The 6831-nt window shown below is 41.2% G+C and overlaps 1 long non-coding RNA gene across 1 annotated transcript; it reads right to left on the reverse strand.

The window, feature by feature from the left end:
- Window positions 1-1277: 1277 nt before the first annotated feature.
- On the reverse strand, window positions 1278-2024 carry LOC121805370. Its single transcript, XR_006051462.1, has 3 exons — window positions 1977-2024; window positions 1757-1900; window positions 1278-1326 (listed from the first exon to the last, which is right to left on the reverse strand). It is a non-coding gene; the product is annotated as an uncharacterized LOC121805370 (long non-coding RNA).
- Window positions 2025-6831: the final 4807 nt, after the last annotated feature.

Genomic DNA, 6831 nt, shown 5'->3' on the forward strand with positions numbered 1-6831 from the left:
CAAAATGTCGATTTGCTGTTCATGTGATACCTGGTTTTATTTTAAATCCTAATCTTTGATAACAATATTGCAATTAAATTTAAGCCATGTTTTCAGCATTGAAAGTCAGTTCAAGAGAGCGTACGTTGTTTGGTTTTAGTTCTAATTATTCGGTCTCAAGGTTTAAGTATCACATAGTCACCGCACTTCCTTCTAATCGTGGGTGTTGTATCAAATGTTAGTTGACTAAGTTAAGTTTATCAGTTTTCTTTTGTTTTCTGATGAATTCAATTTCAACAGTCAATGTCATTACCATCATTGAGTAATGTGTGAGTGTTTGTGTCCTAATGAATTCATTTTTCAAAAGCCAAATAGATTCAAAACTAAATAGATTTCATTGCTTTCCAATTGAGAGGGCTCTAGTTGACTTAGCTCAGTTTAGCAGTTTCCTTTTGTTTTCTGAAAACCTGGATGTTGGATGATCTATCACGACGTCTTTTCATTTTTTGATGATTTATTTCAACCTGGATGCTTTACTTTCCGATTTATAATATTTTGACAAGTGTGGTACGAGGTTCGTATATCCTAATGACACAATTCATTCCAGATGTCAACACCCCATAGTTAACTCGGCTTCAATTTGCACATCTTTACACTGACAAAAATCATTCCAAATACAACATCCCTCAATGAATTGGCTTCATATAGGCAGTAACACGATGCGACATGAAACCTGCTGAAAAAGATACGAAGCAACAAGACACAAAAAAGATGCAATACCAACAAAACCTCAAAACCGTTGGAGTACATGTTTCCTTATCTGAAAGCTATTCTTAATGCTAAACTAAACAAAAAAAACATCCACAGGCCAAAACAGCAAGTATCATTAAAACAGCAACAAGGGAATTCCAAATCTACTCAAGTTGCCTTGCTTTTCTTCCTTGCTGGCTGGTTGGATTGCTCGTTGAGTGGCGCCATGTTCAACATTCCATTAACTTGCCTCGCATAATCTGTCCGGAAGTTGGGAGTCACGTTGATGTAATGACTAATGTAAGACGAGAAACTGTGTCTGCAATCGTTGAACGGTGCAAGGAGCATGTCCTTGCAATATCTCCCCCTCAAAACTTGCAGAAGCCTCACACTAACTCCTTGAAGACCCATTGTCATTAAATTGGCCGGGTTTCCCAAGTACGTCTCCATGTGGCGCATCAGGAAAACCCCCGAATCATTAGTGGCTTGAGTTGTTTTCCATGGCAATTCCAGCAAGTGGATGCTACGCTCCTTGATTATGAGCTCAGCCAGTTTGTTGAATCCCTTTGACTTGAGATAAAAAGCAAGACAATCCCTCTGTAAAACAGTGCAGGGGTTAAGTTAGATAATTTGTGTCAGCTTTGGCACATTGAAGAATTGTGTAAACTTTTAAATGTCAATGCAATCCAAATGTTAATAGCCAATGACAAAACAAAGATTCAAACGGAAACAGATGTAAGCAAATGTGTAAACATATGTCAACACATTGCAGCAGGCGATGGATTCATATCAATGTCAACACATGTAAACAGATGTTAAGCAGATGTTAGGAGATGCAATGTCAACACATGTAAACAAATGTCTAAACAGAAGATGCAATGTGTTTATCTGATATAGTTTGCGATGACAATCTGCCAATTCGATGGTTGACATTGCGTGATGACATTTCAACAAAAAAGGTCATGCTATGGATCCAAGAGTCGGTACTTCAACAGTGCTATGTAATTAAATGTCATAGTAAACTTACAAGCAGGTCCAGGTCAATCCCATATTTGGCCCGATCTGGAGTACCGTTCTCGGGCACAACATGGTCTAGAACATCCGCAACCCCAGTCTTCAATGAGAAGCACACCAAATAGTAATGTCTCTGTGAATATATAGGGAAAAAAATCTGCATACGACAATACAATTTGTGAGTTTTTCATTTTTCACTGTGTTTGCTTCAGGCTAATCAAGAGAACAAGTACCAAATCATAACGTGTAATGTCAAAAGTTCCAGCACCGTTGAATTGCCCTTCTATTTCATCGCAGAATGTTAATTCGGCATCTGATTTTTCCCAACTAGAGCTCCGTTCAACCACATTGTATGTCTGCAATCGTTACGTATTGTCAGTAGACAAAATCAAAAAATTACATCACATTAACAGTGCACTCACTGTCGCAGCCGTAGTGACAAACAATCTTCTGGGCTTCTGTGTTGGTTTATGCACCCCCACGCCATTCAGATAAGAAGCCCAAACATCGATAACTTCAGCGTGTACAGCCTCATGTGGCTTCAACGAGCTAAACTTCTTTTTAGTAACTTCCACAACCTCGTCAGCGTAAATCACATGATCCCTACATTTCTACCAGAGGTTATTCACGTCGGTCACTTTGATTAAAACAACAAAAGTGCATAACAATTTTTTCTTACGTCCACATGTAGGGCATCGCAAGAAGGAACTGGTAACAATCCCTCTCTTCTTGAGTCCATGTTGGGCTGATACGCTTTGAGTCTGCACCCTCTCTTCTCCTGGTAGGGAGTCTGAGTCTCCTTGCTGGAGCAGGTTGAATTTCAGCATACGTGCTCTGTGCACGATTCATCTCTGCATCTCGACGTACAGGTAATATAGATGCTTCAGCACCCACCGTATCTACTTGTGTTTCGAAAGCGGCATCACCTAACTCCAGGACTGCTTCCACGGCAGAGCAAACAGCTACGTCTACGGCGTCGTGCTGGATCATTGAAAACATGGAATTATACAACGACACTATTTGCTGGCAAATGTAAATACCCCTCATTAGAGCCAACAAGTTTGATGATATTAAATTGCTTACCTCCGACGCAACATCACGCGCATTAGCACTAGCCACTTCGATTGCATTCTCCTCATTCACAAACGTTCCAACTTGCACACTAGCCACAGGCTCTTTGTCTGCAAACTCTCTTCCAATGTCACCGGCATCAACCAAATCCAGTCCGCAACCTCCAAAATCAGCAGTGTTATCTCTATCCCCTTCCTGGGATACCATATCATCCCCACTGAAAAAAAGGTCAGCTGGTTCCCTAAGCTCGTACTCCGACGCATCTCCCTTCATGGAGCGTAAGATAAGATGATTCAGTAAGCATTCAAATTAAAAGACAACAACAAAAAAAAATATGGACGGTGGGCATCAAACCTCTTCATAACGAGCTGCACTGTCTGCCTCAGGTTGAGGGTCTGTTTCAGGTTGTCTAGCGTCATCATCCTACAATGTTCACAACATCACACTTTGATTAAGTATATCAACATACATGTTATCTTGGAAGTGTTTGTATAACAACCATCTAAGTATGATATATAGATAACCTGGCTGGTATCGAATCCAAGGCTGAAGCTGGGGTAATCGTCCTTGTTTTCTAGAATATCCATTTTATCAGCCGCGTCCAACAGAGATTTCAAGGACTCTGACCAGTCTTCAGCTGCACTATAATTCGCGGTCTGTGACTGCGTCATTGACTCCACAGGGTCAAAGTCCTTATCGTCCAACCTAAAAGCCCTCCGGAGAGTGTCACAGGTTATTCTAAAGCTGTCCCTCTTCCTGATTTCCGGCGGAGCTTTATTCAACTCCTTGGCAAGCATCTTCAAACCATCGCCTATGTGCTTGGTTGCCCCCCAAACACCCCTCATATACACCACTTCATCCGACGTATATATCTCTTCGACAACATCTTCAGTGGACCACGGTTCACCATGGTTAGTGGGTGGCGGTTCAATAAAGTCTTCAGTTTCTTGCGCATCAGCAACATCTTCATCAGCTGGTCTTTGCACTTCTGTAGTCATTTCTGTACAACCCATTTCATTCTCATCCAGCCGTAACGTCACTCGTCCAAGCCCAAAATCAGCTTCTTTCATTTCATCTTCCTCTCTCTCTTTCAATAGTTCGGCTGTCCACCCCTTTATTCTAGGAATGGCACGGGCCACACACCTCCTGCGATGCACTACTCGATCGACGTAGAAGGACTACAGAAAATAACAAAACCATTTCATCAAAACTGTTATCACTAACCCCTAAAATCAGATTAAAAAAAAGGGAATCTAGTCCTCAACCCCAAATGTCAACAACAGATAATTATTCACACACAAAAACATGTCAACATAATTTCAACAATTCAACGTCATAGATTGAATAGACGAACGTCATACCACTAGGAAAACAACTGGCCCGCTGAAAACCTTCGATCTGTTATTCTTCCATAGCTCGTGCGTCCTCAACAGATTGTCTAGCAAATATTTACACCAATTGTGCTTCTTTACCTTCTGTAGATCTCCGAGAATGTCAACAATCCGGGGTCTCACATAGCCACAAGGGGAGGTCTCAATGAGAGCCGTTTCCAGCAGTAACAGGAATATTTTCTTGAAAAGAGCGCCTCCCCCAGTTTCTTGTAACACCTTCGTCTCTAGGACCTTGGTCTGCATAGCATTCGCATCAGCCTCCTCATCAAGTGGAACGGTTTCCAGGTATTTCATGCCGGTATTTCTGTCGCATCGATCAATTGTAATCCCACCATTTGGGAAACCAAAGATTAGCTCAACGTCCTTCGTGTCAACAGCTACCTCAACACCATTAGGAAGCATAAGACTGCACCGTCGGTGGTCAAAATGCTCTAATAGCCAATACGCTAATGTTCCAGGCACAGATGCCACATCATAGTCGAGTAGTCCACCGAAGCCTAGCTGCCTAACAGCAGTCTTCTGCCTTTCGTTCAACGACTTCAGGATGCGCTGGAAAAAACGAGTGGTCCTCTTGATCCTCAGTTGAGGTCTCTTGACTGGTACAGGGAAGCCGACGGCAGTTGTTGAAGGCTTTGCTGTCAGCCTTGTCCTCTTCCCATTCGACTCCCCATCGTCTACAGATTTCCCTTTTCGTAGACGTTTCGCTGATAGAATAACAACCGCCAGTCAGTGACGTAAATGAACATATAGAAAAATGAACCCCTTTAAACACAAAGCAAGAACGCACATCAATACCCAGACTTGCATAGTATGACCATGGTCATTACATAAAAACCCCTATAAAAGCAACGGTCAGCTGATGAAGACAACCAAAATATACAATATGTCACTCAAACATTAAAACCTATCCACCAGTTTGATAAACACAATGACGGAGAACAATGTCAACAGCAAATACCCAAATCGAAAAAACAGTCGACAATGTCACCAGCCGGAAATCTAGCCTCCACCTTCAGCCACCAAGCCAAAAAAGATTAGCCAGCCGACACAGATGCTCTTATACTACACAAAATGTCAATACCAGAGTGACAAACAAAAAATCAGACAACATGGACTCGAATTTAAATCGCTTCACTACATGCCTCATGTTGAACCTCGCAATCCAGGAAAAAAATAAAGCGAAAATCTAGGGCCTGACACAATCTACGCAAAAAGCCCAAAGGCTCAGAATGTCACCGGCTCAAAACCCTAATTTTCAACCGGAAACCTTACCCCCGGAAGACTCTCCTGCCGCTTGACCCGCTCGCCTTGTAGAACTCATGTCACCGGAGCTGTTGCCGCGTCAACGCTGACGACGAATTCAGGTGGGCTGGGATCCTTGAAGTTCGGCAATCGAGAATTGAAAACCGACGAGAGCTACGGGTAGAGGAAAGGGGGCGAGAAAACCGACGAGAGCTACGGGTTCGGCAATTAGGAGTGAATGGTGATGTGGCGTGACCTACGGGATTATAATCACAACTACAATCCTTATTATTTGGGCAGCTTATTTAGATCTCTAAATTACCCTTGGTGAACAATTATATAGGTAATGTTGACATTAGATTTACAATCAATAGTAACCGTAGATTATATCTTATAATTGTGTAGGATTAGAGTTTGCTGAGTTTGCATCTTAGGGAGTTTGTAGTTTATCACACCCCTATATATATATATATATATATATATATTGTTATGGTATTTTAGTTATTTTGTCACATTCCTCACTTTATTGCCTAAATCGCTTCCTCGGAACTCACATTTTATATACTGATAGATTAATTTAACAATATTTTGTGGGAGTATTAAACAAAAATGGATTTAATTTGTTTATGGAAGTCTACTTTGACATACCGTACATCCGTCCATAAAAAGTTAGATAAAGTTGTAAATAACACGAGTTTTAATATGTAATTAGTAAAATAAGTGAGAGGGAGGAAAAATGTGATGGAAATAGTATTAGTTGATTGTGAGGTCTACATTTAGAATGATGTGTTCAATATTTGCTTAAAACTTTTCATATCTAATTTTTTTTCTAATTTTAGTGGACACCCAAAATAATAAAATTAGTATAATTTTTTTTGGACAGAGATACTAGGTATTTACTAAACCAAATCTATTTTCCGGTATAATATATCTGCTACAAATCTATGTTCGGCATAAAATTTTGGTGGGTTTAGGAGTGGATATTGAAAATTATACCTACCTAAACAGTGCTTTGCCTAATTAGCTAATGAATATGCATTCCTTAAATGGAATAAAGATTCTCGTAAAACGTTTTACAACTCTTTTAACGTTGTTGGGCAGCTAGCATATTTACTGTGATTGAAATGTGTTACGTATTTGAGCCGTCCATCATAGCATCCACAATAGCGCCTAGCGCACCGCCTAGCCGAGCCCTGACGCTAAGCGGTGCGCTCGGCGAACCATTGCAACCGCCTAGTGGTTTTCCGAAAAAAAAAATCGCCTAGCGCTAGGCGATATACAAGCGGCGATGCGCTGGGTGATCCGCTCGGCGCCATTGCAGGGTCCGGATCGCCGAGCGCATCGCCCAGCGGATTTTTTTAATTAATTTTTGAAACACTATATA

Source organism: Salvia splendens, chromosome 1 (assembly GCF_004379255.2).
Source record: "Salvia splendens isolate huo1 chromosome 1, SspV2, whole genome shotgun sequence".
Taxonomy (NCBI): Eukaryota; Viridiplantae; Streptophyta; class Magnoliopsida; order Lamiales; family Lamiaceae; genus Salvia; species Salvia splendens.